A 21,185-nucleotide genomic window follows, 5' to 3' on the forward strand; every position below is an offset into this window, starting at 1 on the left:
ATGACAGTTTACAGCTGTTCATTGACATTTCTTTTCGATTCTTTTTTAAAGACTACAGGGTTTTTCTAATGAACTTTCCCACAAAAATCTATTTTTGTTTCTAGTTGGGTGGATTTACTTGGTGTGAGAAGCAAAGCAGGGGGAGGGGAAAATAATTTGGTTTGAGTGCTTTAACTGTATACATTACAACCCATCTCTTCTGTTAGTGAAGCAGCCAGAAATATGTTCCTTCTTTTTAAAAGAGGGAACAGAAGGGCACCAGATCACAGCTCTTTAATGCAATAAAACTTCACAGAGGCCAATATGAGGAACTCCATCCTGCTCTGCTGGAAGACCGAGCAGAGAGCCAGACTGCTAGCATTGATCACTCAGGGCCTGATTAAATACCCACTGAAATCCATGAGAGTCTGAAATTTTGATTTGCCCACAGTCTCACATGGGAAATCTGTGGCCAGGCTGAGAATAAATAAAATTCACAATTCCTGCTTCACCATCCTGTCTCTTAAAAACTTAGAGACAACCTCACTCCCACTGCTAGCCTGCTCTTATATTTGTCTTGCACCATTATTTATTCTTTGTATTTTGTCTTTGCCTTTGCAAGACTTTCAGTAAAAGCCATACCTGAAAATAAGAATAAAATACCATTACCTCCTTACTGGGGCCACTTGTGCGAACAAAGGGAGACAGATTTGGTTTTATGGGTCTGATTCATGGAAATCAATGGGACTCTTTCCAGTAATTTCAGTAGCCTGTGAAGAATCAGATTCATAAAAGTAATTAGCCCCCGAACTCCCATTGACTTTAATGGGAGTTAGGACCTAAGTATCTTTGAGTCCCCCACCCTAGGTGTGTTTGGGCCTGATCCTACAACAATGGCAAGAGTAAAGATGACTTGAGCGTGTAAGAGTTTCACCCTTACCTGGCACTCATAGCAGCTGTGTAGTAGTATGTGAGTGTCAGTGTTATCATCCCTTCTCTCAGTTCTCCTGGAGGTTGCCCTACTCTTCTCTAGAAGTGATTTTTTGTCTCTCCTATTGAAGCAGAAACAATCCCAACATCTCTACTACCATGAGGCCTTCTTCCCTGTTGAATGTCCAAGAATCCCTGATGGTCTCCCCTTTCTTCCTGGTACCAGTAGCCATGTGTGAACAGTCTGGCTGCAGTGTACCATAGCACTGTTTGTTCTAAGTTACTGTTTCTGAAACTGGGGTCGCTGCTTGTGTAGATAAAGCCCCTAGCATGCCAGGCTGGTTTGTTTACCTGCCCTGTCCACAGATCCGGCTGTTCGTGGCTCCCACTGGCCGCAGTTCGCTGCTCCAGGCCAGTGGGAGCTGCTGGAAGCGGCACGGGCTGAGGGACTTACTGACCACCGCTTCCAGCAGCCCCCATTGGCCTGCAACGGTGAACCGCGGCCAGTGGGAGCCGCGATCAGCCAGACCTGCGGACGGGGCAGGTAAACAAACTGGCCTGGCCCACCAAGGGCTTTCCCTACACAAGCGGCGACCCCAGTTTGAGAAACACTGCTCTAAGTATGAACGTGGTTTATTATGGAGTGGTGACAAGTTGGTGTGCATATGTAAGCCAGATGTGATGGCTATATAACATAACAGGGACACTTGACTGTAGCGTAAGTGAGTGCCATTTTCTTTGGGTAAAAATGTTCTAATTTTATTTGACACCTCCTGTTATTACTTCTGAGGTTGGCTAAGCTCTTGTCTGTGTGTTCTGAATATGTATGCCGGCAAGACATGTGCCTTATTGACCAATGGGATTTGATGGTTTTTAAATGAAAATATTTTTCTACTTACTTGATCAGTCAGAATTCATCTTGCAAAATTGTTAATTTTTCTTGAATTTCATGGGTTGGAAACACTGGTGATGCAAAGCTGGTTCCATGGATGACTACACCCCTATCCACGTATGTTGTTCTGCTGTCAGCAAACATAAGCAGGGTTGTTGGGCAGTGTTCCTTCTAATTTTTTACATCCATATGCAGAATGAATTTTATGTGCACCAGTATGGAGGTGGTGTGTGGTGAGGGTGCGGGGGAGCTGAGGGCTCTGGGGTGGGGCTGGGGATGAGGGGTTTGGAGTGCAGGCTGCCCTGGGGCTGTGGCAGGGACAGAGGACTTCCCTCCCCAACCCACCATGGCCCTTTCTTGTTTTAGCAGCTCAGGCGGGGCCGGGCTGGGCCGTGCCGGGCCCGGGCCCGGGCCCGGGCCAGGCCAGGCCAGGGAAGAGACGCCTCTCTTGGGCTGTGGCAGTTCCGCTGGGCCAGGGGAGGGGCTCCTCTCCGCAGCAGCTCTGGTGGGCCAGTCCTGGCCTTAGGGTTGACAGCTTTCTACTCGCATAAAACTGAACAGCCTTGCCCCACTCCTTCTCTGAGACCTCACCCCTGTTCATTCCATCCCCCCATCCCTCTGTCACTTGCTTTCCCCACCCTCCCTCACTCGCTCATTTTCACTGGGCTGGCTCAGGGGGCTGAGGTGCGGGAAGGTGTGAGGGCTGGGGGTGCGGGCTCTGGGGTGGGGCCAGAAATGAGGAGTTCAGAGTGTGGGAGGGAGCTCTGGGCTGGGTCAAGGGGTTGGGGTGTGTGAGGGCTCTGGCTGGGGATGCAGACTCTGGGGTGGGGCGGGGAATGAGGGGTTTGGGGTGCAGGAGGGTGCTCTGGGCTGGGACTGAGGGGCTCAGAGGGCAGGAGGGGGTCAGGTGTGCAGTTCCAGCTGGTGCTTACCTCAAGCAGCTCCCAGAAGCAGCAACATGTTCCCCCTCTGGCTCCTACATGGAGGTGCAGCCAGAGGGCTCTGTGCACTGCCTCATCCGCAGGCGCCGCCCCCGCAGTTCCCATTGGCCACGGCTCTCAGCCAATGGGAGCTGCATGGATGGCGCTTGGGGTAGGGGCAGCATGCGGAGCCCCCAGGCTGCTCCTACACATAGGAGCCAGAGGGGGAACATGTTGGCTGCTTCCCAGGAGCCATGCCGTGCGGAGGCTAGCAGGGAGCCTACTAGCCCAGCTGTGCGGCGCCGCTGCCAACCAGACAGTCAATGGACCAGTCAGCGGTGCTGACCGGAGCTGCCAGGATCTCTTTTTGACCAGGTATTCTGGTAGAAAACCAGACACCTGGTAAACTTACCTGGGCTGTGCCAGCCTGGGGGAGGGGCTCCTCTCCCCAGCAGCTTTGGCGGGCTGGGCTTGGGCAGGGAAATTAGTTAGTGAGGAGCCCCCAGAAACTTTTCACATGGCACTCTCCAGGGCTTCCTGCCACCCCTCCCCTGGCCAGCTGCCCCTTGGGACGGTCTTGGGACGGTCACTGAGCAAGTCCCAGGCAAAGCAGAGGGAACACGGGTTGCGGGAAATAGGGTGAAGGTGGGAAGACCCCTAAGGGGAAAGAGCTTGCCACAGGAGTAGCAGCACTGTCTGTCCCAGTGGCACTGTCCACTCAGGTTTGGCCCTGGCGGGGCATGATAAGGTCAAAATTGAGTTAGTGGTGGAGTGACTTGTTGCACAAGTGTCACAGTGCTGCTCAGGTTTGGATGAAGGAGCTGCAGGGCCCAACCTGAGTAAGCAGTGGCGTGGCCAGTGCTGCTGCTCCTCACTGCTGCCACTGGGAGGGCCCAACACTGATGACTTTGGTGCCCCTACCAATGGTATGCATCGTGCATAATGTGTGCACGGCTGCAGGCACCACTGAGGGCTGGGTCAGTTCAGTGTGGGAGCTTGGGAACATTTCAAGTGCTCCAGGAAATATCATTCCAGTGTATGAGAGTCAGTACTGACCATTGTACCAGGAGTGGTGAGGTGCTGCTTTTCAGATTTAAAACAGAGGTCTTGATGGCTCAGCAAAGATTTGTAGTAGCAGGGCTGTTCAGACCAATGTCCTGGTCTGGTCAAATTCAGGTGGTCGGATTGTGCCTACATTCCCCTTGCAGTTTCAGACTGGATACAGTATTCTTCTTGCTCTGTTCTAAATGATCATGTATGCATCTTTGAGGTGGCTGTATTGCACTGGTGGGGAACACAATCCTTATGTACCTCGCAGAGGAGTTGTGAAGATTATTCTTTAATATTTGTAAAGAGCTTTGAGATCCTCAGTTGAAAGTGTGATAGAAGTGAGAATTATTATTCTTTATTTGTTAGAAAGAAGCATCATTACTGCCTAATTCTGCCTCTTGTCTCAGCTGTGTACACCTGCAGGCTCCAGGAGGGAGATTTGGTACAGAAGTGGGTTTTGAGCTGGGGCAGGGGATTGGGGTGTGAGGGGGGGCTCTGGGCTGAGGCAGGGGGTTGGGGTGTGGGGTGCAGGCTCTGGGAGGGCGTTTGGGTGTGGGAGGGGTTTTTGAGCTGAGGTGGGGGTTGGGGTGCAGGAGGAGGCATGGGGTGCAGACTCCAGGAGAGTTTGGATATGGGAGGGGGCTCAGGACTGGGGCAGAGGGTTGAGATGTGGGAGAGGGTACAGGAGGGGTTTCTGACCTGGAGCAGGGTGTGGGGATGTGGGAAGGGGTTTGGGGTGTGGGATCCAGCCAGGCAGCACTTACCTGAGATGGCTCCCGGAAGCAGCTGGCATGTCCAGCTCCAAGGTGCATGAGGTGACCAGGTGGTTCTGTGCGCTGCCCACACTTGCAGGTGCCACTCCCGCGGTTTCCATTGGCAAGGAAGGTCCTAGCAGCTTGACTGCCTCAGGTGGCCTCTTGCTCATGCCCCTGGTTTACTCTAGAACTCAAGTAGTTACTTGTTCCTCAGTGTTTCTGCTTCCATTTCTATAAACTTCCATGATACTGCTATCCATATGCACCATCTAAAAAAAACCAAAACCCAATGACCTCTAAGTTTGCATCTATGACTCATTGTGGGAAAAATCAGTTGCTGGTGCAAATTATAGAATGTGGACATGAAGCTACCTGATATGTGTTAGTGCAGGCAAAATTAGAGATGGCTTTGAAAATCAGGTCTGCCGCTGAAGTCACTAAGCATTCTGTATGCAAAATTTTAGAAGAATGAATGTAGAAAACACAGGAGGGAAAGAGTAAGGGGTGAATTAGCACATCACTTTTCTACAGTTTCTAACTGTCATATGCGGGAATGGTAATAAGGATTGGAAGGCAAAATAGAGGGTAGTTTACTACCCACTTTTTTTTTATTCCAATGGAAATCTGGTAGCTGAATCAATTGAAGATCAGGGAAAGGGAATGGAATGAATAAATGGTTACAGTCTGAAAAATACGGAAGAAAATAATCCTATAAAATGTCCTACTACTTGAGTCTGCCATTCAGTCCAAGGAGTTGATGGGAACCCATGTGAATAATAAACTCATTATTTATGCTTGTTTTTCTGTGGCAAGAGCTTTAATCCTTGCCTTATTGCATAGACTGAAGTCACGGATGTCATGATTGTGTTTAATGAAATGGGTAAACAATAGGTCTGGAGTGATAACTACTTTTGGTAGACTGAAAGCTGTCCTGAAAACTCTTGGCATTGAGTCCATCTGTTTGCCTGCTAGAGATAACCAGGCATTTCCTGCAAAGAATGCAACCAAACCCTTTTAGCAATGCATGGGAAAGCCTGAGTGAACTGAAGAAACTCAAGTGGCTTATGGACACAAGTAATAAAAAAGACAAATTGCAAGGGAGCGGTAATATGTTTTTTCAAAATTCCTTCGGTGGGGAAAGGCAAGATGTTGAAGTGTAGTGACAGCTACAGAACAATTTTACAGAAGTTAGGGGGCTTGTAAGTAGTGTACGGGAGAGCATGTAATTTTGCAAAAGAGACAGTCTGTCAGGATATTTGAAAATGTGTGATCATTTTTGTGAACTGAAATGGACTAGTGTCCCTCTCTGCCACTTACTTTAAAAAAACTGACTCTTTGAAGGTCTCAGTGTGGGGGTTTGCCGCTCCCCTTGAAATACTTAATTTCTAAACCTAACCAAAAGGGGTTGGGTTCTAAAATGGGTGTTAGACCATAACTTGCTCTCCTCACATGCTCTCAGCTCTGTTGGCTCATGTCTTGAGCATCTTTGACTGGGAATGGGAGTACAGAAATAACACGTGAGAAGCTGTCTGTGTGGGATTTTCAGCCTGAATGGAAGTTGATGGGGTGGTTGCATTGAACAAATTGACATGTGGGTTAACATTCCTACTCTTTTTATATATATAAATGTTCAGTAGGATCTTTAAAGATCACAAACTCTGTCTTACAGCTGTGCAAGACAGCAACACAGTGCCCTGTAGCACACTGTAATCCTTCTGACTCACAAGACAGGATGCTACCTGATGAATCACCAGCACTACATCTTCCAGCACCTGGGTTTCCCACCCCAGTACTGATCAATCCTCCCCATACTTAGCTTGTGAGCTTTGATGGGATCAGATGCAGCCAGCAGGGGCGTTTCCGAGGGAGTAGCAGTATCCGGAGATACAAACTCTGGGGGGGGTGGTTGTGGTGGGTGCATTTGGTCCATCTGTGGGTCATTTGTTTGACTGTCTGTATGCAGGCTCTGTAGCTGGGCTGTGGGCCCCTGAGTAAGCTTTGATCAGTGTCTTGCTTAAAGCCACAAAGCTCTAGCCCTTGGAGTGTTGATCAGCCCAGCTGTTTGAAATCTTTCATTAATTGCTCCCTGGCTGGTGGGGGGCAGGCAGAGCTGAGCTATGCAGGGAAGACTTGATATAAAAAGTCATGTGGTAGGTGAACTTGAGAGCCATGAACAGAGCAGCTAACAGGTATTTTGGAAGAGTTAGAGGCTTTTCTTTTAGGTTCAGCACTATGTGGGAGATCAAGATGGCTGGCGATTGTACAGTGGTCGTGACCTGCAATGGATGTGCCCCATTTGTCCGTCATTCCTGAAGACATAAGGGATTTCCTGTGCATGAAGTGCAAACTGGTGGCTGGAGGAACAGATTCTTGGATTGGAGGGGCAAGTTGAAACGTACGCAACCAAGAATCAGAGAAGCTGAGCTGTTCCTAGACAACCAGATTTGGGAAACACCAGTACCTCAGGTTCAAGGAAGAATGGAGCTGGCCACAAAGGAATTGGTAAGAGAGGAAGTTATAGAAGAGGCCTGACCATTTGTAACCACCAGAGAAAAGAGGTAAGAGTGGCATGCTACACCATTGGAGACAGATGAAGATAGACAAACTGTGTGTGGCTACCAGACAGAAGAGAAGCAGAAGGAACTCCACAGCTAAAAGTTTCAAACTAATATCAGGTCTTCACTATGAAAGATCCCTTGGACCCACTGACTCTTGAAAGGGAACGAGGAGATATACAGGACCATGTGTGGCTGGTAGTTTGGCCCAACTTGTATGAAAGTTGACCTTACCCATAAAGAGTTCTCCAATCGTCCAAGGAAGAAAGACCTCCTTGGAGATTCAATACTCAGAAGAATTAAAAGAGCCTGGACAGGCAGATAATGGGGCATTGTTCTACCTTCCTGGAGCAAAGACACAAGACGTCTCAATGAGATTTGATATGCTTCTGAAGTCTATGAGCAGGGATCTATTGGTGATGGTTCATATTGGCACTAATGACACTGTGTCATGAAATATCTTGCAGACAGTAAATGGCAGGGAACTTGGAAGTGTGTTTTGACATTCTTCTTCAGCAATCTTCTCTGAGATCCTTCTTGTTCCACAAGCAAAGGAAGATAGATGGCAGAAGGTTCTGGAAGTGAATCACTGGTTAGTAAGGGCGGAAGGCTTGGTTTTGTGGAACATTGGTCCACCTTCATTGGGGAAAGAGGGCTTCATAGTTTGGATGGCCTCCCCCTCATTAGAAGGGGGGACCAATCTCCTTGGGGACAGGCTGGCTGGAGTATTCATGAGGGGGTTAAACTAATAGCAAAAGGGGAGGGTAAAAAGAGGAAGATATGAGCACTCAGCACAAAATCAAGATGTTGAGAAGAAAATTAATCAAGGAACTGCAAGACACGAAGAGAAGAAATCCTCTAATCTAGGAGCCTGGTAACAAACAAGAGGAATTGGGATTGCTCATTTATGAGCCTCAATTCAATCTAGTTTGTATTACTGAAACCTGGTAGGATCATACACACAATTGGAATGTTAAAATCAATGGTTACAACCTATTTAGGAAAGATCAAGTAGGCAAAGGGGAGGAGAGGGTGGCATTCTGTCAAAAATGGCATTACCTGTTTGAGTCACTGATAACTTAGAAGACAATAATCTTGAATGCTTATGGATCAATGTCCTAGTAGGTAAAGTGCTACAGATCACCAAATCACACTAGGGGACAGGATGACTGCATCCTTACACAGCAATGTTTCTCAAACTGGGCTCGCTGCTTGTGTAGGGAAAGCCCCCGGTGGGCTGGGCTGGTTTGTTTACCTGCCCGGTCAGCAGGTCCGGCGGATCATGGCTCCCACTGGCCGTGGTTAGCTGCTGCAGGCCAATGGGGGCTGCTGAAAGTGGCAGCCAGTAAGTCACTCAGCCCGCTCCACTTCCAGCAGCTCCCGTTGGCCTGGAGCAGCAAATAGGGCTGCCAGAGAGGGGGCGGGGGCAAGTGGGGCATTTTGCCCCAGGCTCTGGGCCCTGCAGGGGCCCCGCGAGCCACTTCGGGTTTTCTTTGACACTTCCACGGCGGGCCCTTCGCTCGCTCCAAGTCTTCGGTGGCGGGTCCTTCAGTGCAGCGGAAGACTCAGAGCAAATGAAGGACCTGCCGCTGAAGTGCTGCCGAAGCCTCCGAGTGCTACCCAGTGATTACAGGCGGTGGGGGAAAAAAAAAGCTACAAACACCGTCACTTGGTCTGCTCTACCGCCACTGCTTCATTCTTCGGCAGCAATTCAGCAGTGGGTTCCTCTTGGAGGGAAGGACACGCTGCCGAATTGCCGCCGAAGACCTGGCCCTGCCCCAGGCCCCCTGAATCCTCTGGGCGGCCCTGGCAGCAAACTGCGTCCAGTGGGAGCTGCGATCAGCCGGACCTGCGGACGGGGCAGGTAAACAAACCGACCCAGCCCACCAAGGGCTTTCCCTACACAAGCGGCGACCCCAGTTTGAGAAACACTGTTATACAGCAATCTACAATGTGTAGGTGAAAAAACTGTGACCAGTAGGGACTTCAGTTTGAATGACACATGTCGGAGACCTCATGCTGCCAATACTAAAACATCCTTGGACTTTCTAAACATAATAGATGACAATTTTCTAACTCAAAAAGTATTGAAGCCAACATGGGAGAATTCCATATTAGACCTCGTCCTTTGGTGGGAGGGATAGCTCAGTGGTTTGAGCAGTGGCCTGCTAAACCCAGGGTTGTGAGTTCAGTTCTTGAGGGGGCCATTTAGGGATATGGGGCAAAAATCTGTTGGATGATTTAATTGAGAATTGGTCCTGCTTTGAGCAGGGGGTTGGAGGTCTCTTCCAACCCTGATATTCTATGAACAGATAAAGAGGAACTGATCACAGAATTGACCGTTAATACTAGTTTAGTTGCAAGTGATTATGACTTGATGACATTTATAATGTGCAAGCAGAATAAAGTCCAAACCAGTTTTTTATGTATAAAAAAATGACCTGTCTCACTTGTTGCTTTAATAGGGCCAGTTTCACAAAGCTGAAAATAATTGAGCCAAATCAACTGACAAAACTGAATTAGAAAAATGTGAATGATCATTGGAAATAATTTAAGAACACCTTACTAGATGCCCAAAAAGCCAAAATTGAGGAAGAAGGCTGTGCTACTTAAAAAACCAACCTGGTTTAAAGTGGAAGTGAAAGCAGCTGTAAAATAAATATATATTAAAAAACGGAAGAAAGAGGAAGCTGATAGTAATGAATATAAATCAGAAGTTAGGAATTGTAGAAAATTGATAAGAGAAGCCAAAGGATACAAGGAAAACTCTATGTCCAGCAGAGTTAAGGACAATAAGAAGGATCACAACCCAACATGGTACAGCTGTAGGTAAATGATCTTCCACTGAAAACTAGTAGTAGGCACTGCCCAGTATATTAAAAAGTAACACAGGTATTTGGATTTTCTCTTTATTATCCTAAAACAGGGGTTCTCAACCTTTTTTTCTTTTTGAGCCTCCCCTCCCCCTGAATATGCTTTAAAGACTACATGGCCTGCTTTTGCCACAACAACTGGTTTTCTACATATCCAGTAGGTTAAAACCCAGGGCCAGCATTAGGGGGTAGCAAGCATGACAATTGCGTGGGGTGCCATGCCACAGGGGGCCCCGCAAACCTAAGTTGCTTGGGTTTGGGCTTCAGCCCTGGTCCCTAGTGCATCTAATGCCAGCCCTGCACTCTGGTTTATTTTGGCAGACCACAGGTTGAGAACCACTGTCCTAAAACACCCACTATTTTATTGTAGTGCAATGGGGGAAAAATAAATGACCTTGTCCAATGGGGACAACAACCAGTTTACATAGTTGAACTTCAGATGCCATAAAATTTTCAAAAATACCCAGGTTTTTTCCATATCTCATTTCTTAGTAGCATGAAACTTCAATCAATTTTGTTTATTCTGTGTACAGCCAGTAAGAGACTGAACTTCATTTCTTGGGTTCAGCCACATGACAAAGGGCTCAGGGTTACAAAAGATTTTACCAGTATTCTGTAGCAGAGGTTAGACTCTGATGACTGCTGATATAGTGATGAGCACCACAGATATATGCATACCAAATAAAGAAATCAACCGTAGCTGAAAGGCCAAGAAGAAGCAAAGTAGCAAGCCTTATTGTACGTTTTTTAAAAAATTGGAATGTCTTCCATTTCAGTGCCATTCTGGTACTTGAGAACCATATGAAAGTACAAATAGCAATGGTAAATAAGTCATTTTTTTCTTCAGTTTTTCACCAGACTTGGATTAAGTTTTGAATTATTTGTTGTTCTTAACCACTAATATTTTCCAGATCCACTCTACTGGTGAGTGTGGTGGTAACTAAGTCGTAATTTTTATTGGAAGGAAGCTACAGTGCTGTCTTTTGGCTTTCTTTATTTGCTTGCTTTTACTCTTTTATTTTTAGCCATATTTTGTATTGCATTTGTTGTTGTTTTTTAAATTGATAGTCTTCTCATATTTTGTGGCATTGATTCTTGGAAGTGGATTTAAAAGCTGGGATTGAGCAACCTATGAAATTTCTGCAGCAGCAGCACACTTTTTCTTGAAAGTCGCTGTTATGCTCTCAGTCCTACATTTGTCAGGCTTTTGTTTAACCACTGTGAAGAATCCACACCCATATGTGTTCATTAGCTGGCTGAGAGAGAGAAAGGAAGATATTGTCAATTTCCATTGCAAGTTTCAGCCCCGATTTTCCCCATGGAGTTCTGGTCCAGAATTTGTCCATTGAGATGACTTGAGATGCAAGTCGCTCAAAGCATTGATTCCATCTTATTGAACAAACTGTGTCAGAGGGAGAAAAATCTGTTTAATACATGCTTCCTTGGCATGATTTCGCTTTCAAGTCAAAGTGCAGAAGAAATGGTTCCTCCTTCTCTCCTCAAAAGTGGAACTTCCCCCTTGAGGCCCAGCACGGGCAAAATGCTGCTATGGATCAGTGACAACTTTTCTGTGCATAAAAAGTCGGGATGTTAAGTCCAATATCTTGCTTCTCCTCCAGGTGATAGAGACAGGGTCTGTATGCTACTTGGGAAGGGGAGATTTCCAGCTTCCCAGTGGGACTCAGCACTCACTTCTGGAAGGTAACAAGATAATGGATTTTAAGGCATGATGATTATGTTTAGAAAATGTTATGGGTCATTTTAGGGGATGGGCTTTGGAGGGAGTAGCTTTTCTGTCTCTCTGAGCCCTATACGGTTGGGGCTTGTAACCAATATCTAGCTTTCTAGCAGGATGGATAGCTTGCAGTGCTTTTCTTTCAAGATCCTGTAAAGCAGAAATTCCAAAAGTTAATTAGGAGGAAGTTCCACTCTCCATCGCAGCTTTTTGCTTCCCACTTCAAGTGGTGAGGCCAAGTGCTCCCATTTGTATCCTACCTCTACTGCATTTGTCTGTGGGGGTGTTTTCACCATAGGGAAGCAAAGAATACTTGATCTGTGGCCAATAGAACCAGGAGCACTTTGACTGACAGGCATTGCAAAAGCCTCCTGTTATTCATATGCGCAGGGCGTGTATGACACAAGTAGCTTCATACAAAAGACAAATCAACAGAAGTCCTTCTCCTGTCTTATTTCCCTCCTCCCTCCTCAACTGGCTTTGTCTTCCTGCGTCCTCTCCCTCTCTGCAGTGTTGCCAGATTTCCTTCATTGACCCCCGTATGACTACTTCTTAAGTTCAAATGGCACAGACCTTTTTAGTCTTGGTTCTGAGAATACTACAAATCCCAACTTAATTGTGTAGGCAACCCTGGAAACGTTTTCAGCAAAGCACTGTAGAAACCTACACAAGAGTCATTTTAGTAGTTGTAATATTGTGATTTCATAGTCCAACACTGTGTCATGTGACCTCTCAGGGTTAGAAACAAGGGCCCTATACCATTATGAAGAGGAGATTGACAGCTTTCCAGTGGGAATAAAGATCTCATTCCTAGCTCTGATGGCTCTAAATATTAGAGCCGGTCAAAAAATCATACTGAAACTATTTTGCCATTTGTTGTCAGTTTTTGAAACTTTCCTTTGTGCATGCACAGGTGCCTCCTCCCCTCCTGCCACAATATTTATGGGATAAATAGTGGAACCGTGCAATATATTGTATTTATCTTGCACCTTTGGCTACCTAACCTGGGAACTAATCCATCTGAGCTGGGACTATTTCTAAAACTCCAAACCTACAAGCAGTTTAAAAAAACAGCAGCCATCATTTAAAATGGACCCCCTTCCTCCAATACACCCAGTTTGCCACAAATGTTTCTGATCTCATCTCTGCAGCAAAACTTATATATGAAATGTGTGTGGGTCCCCAGCAGGGGGAGTTAGTATATCCCTTTTTAAAAAATAAATTGGAGCTATGTGCAATTGGTAGAGCAAGCCATTCTCCAAAACTTCTGTCAAACTTGTCATTTTCAAGTGAATTATACTTTGACTATTTTCATCTGCCTCCTGATTACACAGGGACAATATTAATCCCTGCTTGCCAGTGCCCTGGATAAAAAATGTTGGGTGAAGAGAAGAATTGTCCCATTTCCTTTCAAAATGTGAAGCAAGAACTTTTTCCAGTATGTTGGGCCCTAGGAAGGGTGGCGGAGTACAACTGCCCAGAGAATACTGACACTGCAGTTGCCTGGCATAAAGTAGGTGTCATATTCAGGGTATTTTTTTATTATTAAATGAATATACAAGGGAGTACAGCAGAAATTCTACTTCTTAACCACACTTAGAGGGGTTTAAGTTATTAATGCCAAATACAATAAAAATGTATTCTAATCTTGGTCATGTTTCTGGTTCTCATTTGCTGTCATCTCATATTTCTCTGCTCTTTCTCTTTCCCATTCCTCTGTTTATATTATTATTCTTGTGTCTCTCTGTCTCCAGACTTCCTTGGGCCCCCTCCTTTCCTAAGTTTTCCTTTACTCTGTCCTCCTAGTTTCATTTTATTTTTTCTCTTCTGTATTTCTTCAATTTCTATCACACTATCATTTCGGGATTTTTTTTAACCTTTGCTTCTTTTAATCTGTTTCAGTTGCCTCTTTTCCCCTTCTCTTATCTCAAAGCCCTCTGAATTCAGAGGGTTTTTTGATGGACTTCAGTGGGTTTGGATCACTCCTATAGTCCCTATCATCTTGCCTCTGGCTTTCTGCATAACAAAAGAATAACTTGTAACACATACTACTTTGTGGTAAAGAAGAAGATACACAACACCCTGTTGTCTCCAGGTGCAGTCCAGCACAGGCACATGAGTATAGTATTTGCATACCTCCTGAAAAACAGGTGCTCAAATAATCCATGCTAGTGCTGCATACTCCTGCTTCTACCATGTACTCTGCAAACATGAGACAGTCAAATATAAACTGAAGCTGTCCCTTCTAGCTCTAAAGTATGCTGCAGAGTAGAAGTAGTCTCCAGAGCATTTGGAGGGGAAGATATGGGTATTAAAAAGATAAATTTTGGTGAAAACAAATCTATGCACATTACAGCAAAAGATAAACTCAAATCCTTTCTTTTATTTCCAAAAGAAGATAATTTGAGATTTTTTTAAATTTTTTTCATAAGCTGATTGTAAAATGTCTGTGTGGGTGGGGGGAGGGGAATGGAAAAAATCTAACAATTTGCCGGAAATATTGTTTATTTTGGCAAAACTTGGGAAATGTCTTCCCTTGTTTGTGTGGCAGTCACACGTTTTATCCATCTAATAGCAACCTACGCTAGCATCGTATCATGTCCTTTCATCATGGCAGATTCCCCAGGCATGTTTCAGACCATATATAGGGATCGTTTGCCCACCTCTTGGGTGGAAGGCAGAGGCAGCATGCCATCTAACAGTGCCAACAAGACTACACAATAGACTTTGAGAGGATGTGAAGAATAACTTTTCCTGTTGAAACTACAATGGATATTTAAAGCCAGTTACATGAACATAAAAAATAACTGTGTTGCACCTGTAAGAAAAAACGTTGATGTATTTTTTTTGTACTTGGATTACTGCAAAATAGTTTTCTGTTAAATCTAGTCATGTGCGTCTTTGAACAGTTACAGTCACCTGAAAAGAGAGAACTGACCAGACCTAATACAGTGTGTCTGTTTCACATTCACTGGCATTTCTGGCTGCTTGGCCCCCACTCCTATAAAGGAAATCAGCCACCACAGCATGCCAGTAAATCTGGCCCAACACAGTTGTTTTCCTGAAGTTACAGAAATAAACATAGGGGTGAATAGTTCTATGTGTAGTGGACATTTGCATCGTTTCATTAGCAATAAATGATGCAGCAAGCAGGAACAGTTATAGGAGTCTTTACTGAGCATGCTGAGAGGCCTGAGTTTGCTATCAACATATGCTGCTGCATTTCTATGCATTTTATAGACATGTAGGGCTGGAAGGGACTTTGAGAGCTCAGCCAGTCCAGCCCCCTGTGCTGAGGCAGGACCTAATATACCTAGACCTTCCCTGACAGGTGTTTGACTAACCTGTTCTTACACCCCTCCAAGGATGGAGATTCCACAACCTCTCTCCTAATCTCTAACTTAAATCTCCCTTGCTGCAGATTTAGATGATTAGGTCTTATCCTATCTTTAGTGGGCCAATTGTTTACCATCCTTTTTATAACAACCCTTAACATATTTGAAGACTGTTATCAGATCACCCCCCAAGTCTTATTTTCTCAAGAAATATCATGCTCAGCTTTAACTTCTCCTCATAGGTCAGGATTTTTTTAACAGCTTTTATCATTTTTGTTGCTCTCCTCTGGAGTCTCTGCAGGTTGTGCACATCATTATTATTAAAGAGATTCCCAGAACAGAACACAGTATGCCAGTTTAGGTCTCACCAGTGTCAAGTAAAGCAGGACATTTACCTCCCGTGTCTTACATACAACATTCCTGTTAATACACCTATCATGGAGTTCAGGGTGCAATCCAGAGCAGTGAGGGGTTGCCATCGCTTGTATTATAAACCTGAGTGCTCCCTGCCTTGGGTGTGCATACAGCCTGCAACTGCCTTGCACTTCGTGTTGTGTATGCTGTCCTGCTCTGATTCAACCACTTTGAATCCAACAGCCTGCCAGCAGTTGGCACACACACACACACACTTACTTACTAGGCATGGTTAATGTCAGCAGATAACCCCAGCACACCTCCAGTCCTGAATTTTCCCAAACCCATATGCTCTGCAATGTCCAGCTCTCTCCTGCTCTATTTAGAGAAATAGGAAGATCTGTTTGCTCCTTTAAAGAGACAGAACCCACTATCTTGCCACATTAGCTGGAGTTAACACTTTAATTCAAACACAGCACTGTTGGTTTAACTTAAAAGTAAAACAGGTTTATTAACAAAAGAAGATAGGAATTTAAGAGAGAAAGTTAGAAATGGTTACAAGCAAATAAAAGTGAAAACACATTTAAAGGCAGGGCTTTGGAGCGGAGCGTGGAGCAGCTCCGGAGCAGTGGAGCTGCAGGATTTTGCCTGAAGCGGAGCCGGAGCACAGCTCTAAAGCTCTGTTTAAAGGTCTAAAACGTAATCTAGCAAGGTTCAAGCTTTATTGTTGATGGCTTTTCTCACCTACAGTCTTTCAGCAAGAGGATGGCTGAATCCACCAGGTCAGGACCACCTCCAGAAGCCTAAAAAAGCTGATTTTTTGTCATCTTGGGTGAAAGAGAGATCTTGGAATTTTCTGCCCCCTTTCTTTTGAAATGGATTCTTCCAAAGGTTACCCCTAAAAGTCAAGTTCATTCAAGCTGGCGGTGAAGGAAGCTCCTTGCTTTTCTGCACTTCTGACATTTGCTAAAATGCAAACTCTCTATTTTCTAAAATCTCCTGTCCCTGCTGTCTTGATTACTGTTTATTGCTAATAATGTAAACTGAGGTAAATCCACATTTTTTTGTTTAGGACAGACCTGTTTGCCAACTCCCCCAGACATGCCTGGTTTAAACATGCTTTATTCATAATATTCATAACTCTTAATACACATCACATGCATATATCACACAAGAATATTAATGATCAGAGAGTTATTACTTTTCAAATTGAACCTTACAAGTTGTATTTGGTACAAAAATTATTACAATAAGATGTAGGGTATGAATACCTGGATGCTTTGGGTCACAATACCCCAGAATTATTTTAGCCTTTTTCACAACTGCCTCCCATTGTTGATTCTTATTCAAATTGTAATCCACTAACCCCCCTTCCCCGCCTCAAACCTTTTCAGCACTCTAGCAATGTATTCCCCATTTTGTAGTTGTGCATTTGATATTTTTTCTTCCTAAGCTTAGTATTTTAATGGAGGGTCTACCTCTACACAAGACAGAGTAACTTAATAGAGATCCAAGACTTAATAAAGCCCAGAGGAACTTCATCTTCCGTTACAAAGGAGCAGGCTGGGCCTGTATGAAGGGATGAAGCCAGGAACAGAAGGGGGCTTCGGGAGAAGTAGTCTGCAGTCGTTCTCTGGGGAAAAGGAGATTTGTTTAGAGCTACAGAGTCTGGCAAGAAGTATATGGTCCGTATTATACACACCTTTTAATTAGAAAGGTGCTGTGTGTTTTGTTTTATTCTTAGCCTAGTGCAGTGGTTATCAACCTTTCCAGACTACTGTGCCCCTTTCAGGAATCTGATTTGTCTTGGATACCCCCAGATTTCACTATAGGTGCTGGAACTAAAGGTGCTGGGGGTGCGGTAGCATCCACTGACTTGAAGTGGTTTCCATCATATACAGGGGTTTATAGTTTGGTTCAATGGCTCTGAGCACCCCCACTATACAAATTGTTCCTGCACCCCTGGATTTCACCTCACTTAAAAAACTGCTTGCTTACAAAATCAGACATCAAAATACAAGTGTCACAGCACAGTGTTACTGAAAAATTGCTTACTTTCTCATTTTTACCATATTATAAATTAAGTACAATATTTATATTTCAATTGCATTTTAGTTCATAGTATATAGAGCAGTATAACCAAGTCATTGTCTGTATGAAATGTCAGTTTGTACTGACTTTTGCTAGTGCTCTTTATGTAGCTTGTTATGAAACTAGGCAAATACCTAGATGAGTTGATGTACCCCCTGGAAGACCTTTGTGGACCCCCAGGGGTCCCTTGTCGAGAACCACTGGCCTAGCGGTAGCCGTGATCTGCAGTGATATGTGGAAAATGTGAACTTGTCTGTAGCTGCTGTTACCTTACTGCATATTGTTGTAAGTTCTTTGTGGTAGGTACTGTGTCTTTGTTCTGTGTTTTGTACAGCACCTAGCACAATGGGGTTCTGGTCCAGGACTGGGGAACTTGGGTGCTACTGCAAGACAAACAGAATAATAATAACATTAAAAATCACTATCCTGCAACTAGAGGATCACGAACTGCTGAAAGGTAACACATAATTAGCTTATCCTCCACACACATTAAATGATAATTGAACCAGCACTACCTCACATAGAAATATCAAATGTTTCCTAAGGAGCTCTCGCAGGATGGGATAAATACATTGAAAAATGCAAGAGAAACAAGATCTTTTCAATATTTATAGTGCTGCACTTTAAAAGCAAAATCTGGCCCCTTCTGCATGATATGTTTCCATTTCAAAGCTGTGCGTTAGTGTTTCCATTCAATGGATTGAAAATCCGTTCAGCAGCATTACAGCATGGGGGCAACAAACCCCATTGTTCTCGAAATGAAATATGTGTTTGCTTGTATGTAGGAAACATAACATTTATGGCACATCAGATAGAGGCATGTGTCAGCTTTGTCACGTAAGGATTTACTTGTTCAGTTAAGGTTGCCTTTTAACTCCTAATATCTGAAGCCGCAGCTTTTCTTAGCCCATTTGTTAGAAAGAAGAGCAACACACTTTGGAAAAAAAAAAGAGAGAACAAAACAAAACAGAACTGAGAACAATACTTTTGTCAGAACAGAGACATGTTTAAAGAAATGACCATCCAAAACATATTGGAAAAACCTGGTTAAATAAAGAAAGTAATGGGTGTTCTCATGTCCAGTTCTGCTGCTTTAAAATGACACGGGCAATAGTAGCAGGAGCTTAGCAGTAGTATTTTAGGTCAGGTCACATCATTATGGAGCAGCTGAAACATAAGCTAAACTACAAGATGGGACCAAACTGTAGTGTGGTGCACGGAGCATAGATAAAACAAACTGTCATTAAGTCTCAGTGCAGTCGTTTGCTTTATGGGGTTGGCTGTGAATTTATCTTTTAAAAAAGTACAAACTGTAGCATTCAGTGCTGCTGTGGGGGATTTTTCTTCTTGTCTTTGGCATCTGAGGCAGTAAAGAGCTTAAGGGTTAAACCCAGCTCATTAGTAGCCTGATCCAAAGTCACTGGGAGTCTTTTCATGCCCTACCTCCTCTGGGACTACTTGCATGACACTGAGCAGGAAATGACTTTTCAGTTTTTCTGTGATGTGTGTATCTCTCATTTTGTTGTGTGCTAAGTATGTACTGTCTACTCTTGCCTCCCTGCTAGGAGGCAGGGCTGTGAGGAGGAATGCAAGTGGGTGGATTTTGCTTCCTCTCTCATGAAAAGTTTACATTTGTTCCTTCTTTGTTTCCTTTAATCTACATTATTTCCTCTACAATGAAATACATGTTTTTGCTCGTATGTAGGAAACATAACGTGTATAGCACATCAGATAGATGCATGTATCAGCTTTGTCACATATGGATTTTCTTGTTCAGTTAGGATTGCCTTTTAACTCCTAATATCTGAAGCCACTGCTCTTCTTAGCCCATTTGTTAGAAAGAAGAGCAATAAGCTTTGAATAAAACAAGCTGGCTTCCTTTTCTTGTCGGTAACCAGGAGATCATGCCCTCTTTAGAGCTTCCAAAACAGCTAGTGACTGAACATGCAACTGCATGGAAATATTACTACGAGTGGAAATCCTTTCTGACATCTAAAGAAAATGGTTTCCTCAGATCTTCAGATTGGGAGGAGAACAGAAACCGCTGGAAGCATGTCAGCTGCAATTGCCCACCAAGACTTATGTGCCACATGCTAAATTTCCACGAGTAAGAGAGAGTTGCTAAGCAAAGGAGCTTATAATCTAAATAGAAAACTCAGACAGAGGGAGAGGGAAAAGAAAGATGCACTTCCCTATTTTCCGGATGGGGAACTGAGGCAGAGCGCACGTGTAAATGAATTCTGCAGGGGTGCACAGAAGTCTATGCTGTAGCAAAACCGGGAGTACAACCCAGATCGCCAAAGGCCCATCACAGCGTGGTTAACTATAACACTATCCTTCCTATTTTTGCTGTTAAGCCAGGTTTAGTAATTTTTCAGGTAGCTTTCATACAGGAGGAGAGCTATTGAACTCTCAGTCCAGTACCTATTAGCCAGTGCAAGCTGAGGAGCAGCCAGTGAAAATGTACATAAGCAAATGCGTGGCCTGGGTCAGGTTCTGATCTCAGTTATTTCTGGATTTACATCAGAGAGACCAGAATTTGGGCTCTTCTCTATTGGGAATTATAAAGTGGTTATTTTAATCACATGACTAGAGTTTTAGATAAACATTCAGGAAGTAACCAAGGCATGTCCTCCCAAGTAAAGTGAATCACACACACCATTTAAGGTAAATAAAAGGGGAACAGCTTTATTCCAGCTAGAGGCTCATCCAAAAAGTGTTCCAGCATTTGGCTGCAGGCACCAGGAGTGGGGAATTTAGGCTTGCAAAGCTCCTCCACACACACTAATTCCCTTGCAAAAAATTATGCAGCTTTAATCCTGTACCATAATCTGCCTGGCAATGTGCTACCCTGATGGGTCCTTGCAGTGTGTATGTACACGTGATTTTTAAGGTAGATCCTTTTCCCCCCACTCGCTTACGCTCCAGCTCAGTAAACCACTGAGACACATGCTTAGACTTAAGTGCATCCTTAATGTTATCTCTATTCAGCATAGTGCTTATGCATGTGTTTGTGTCCTGCTAAATCAGAGTTTTAATGAACATACCAGACTTTTCTTTATTATATGTATTATTGAATTTAAAAACTTTTACAAAGTATGCCATGTGATTTATCATGGTACCCCAGCCATGGTGCTGATCCTGTCAATCCGCTGGAGTGCGTGGAGGGGAACTTTGCTTTATCCTGCTAACTAATGTGCTTATTTCATTTCATTCCATCCTCTTGTACTGCCTGATAATCCCCTGCCATCTCTATTGTCCTAGCACTGGCTCTTAACATTACATTCTGGGGGAGATGAAGGGGATGTCTCAAGTATGAGAGAGTTCTGGCAATCAGAAAATGGATTTTAAATATTTTAGTGCCAAAGCTATTTCTGAACACATGCAAATCACTGGCTGTAGAACTCTTCACCAGAAGATGTTGTGAAGGCCAAGACTGTAACAGGGTTCAATAAAGAAATAGATAAGTTCACAGAGGATTGGTGCATCAATGGCTATTTGCCAGGGTGGGCAGGGATGGTGTCCCTAGCCTCTGTTTGCCAAACGCTGGGAATGGGCAATAGGATTGGATCACTCGATGATTGATTACCCGTTCTGTTCATTCCCTCTGGGGCACCTGGCATTGGCCACTGTTGGAAGACAGGATACTGGTCTAGATGGACCTTTGGTCTCACCCAGTATTGGCTGTTCTTACGTTCTGATCTCACGTGGTCTGC

The sequence above is a fragment of the Gopherus flavomarginatus genome, chromosome 1 (genome assembly GCF_025201925.1).
Source record: "Gopherus flavomarginatus isolate rGopFla2 chromosome 1, rGopFla2.mat.asm, whole genome shotgun sequence".
NCBI lineage: Eukaryota > Metazoa > Chordata > Testudines > Testudinidae > Gopherus > Gopherus flavomarginatus.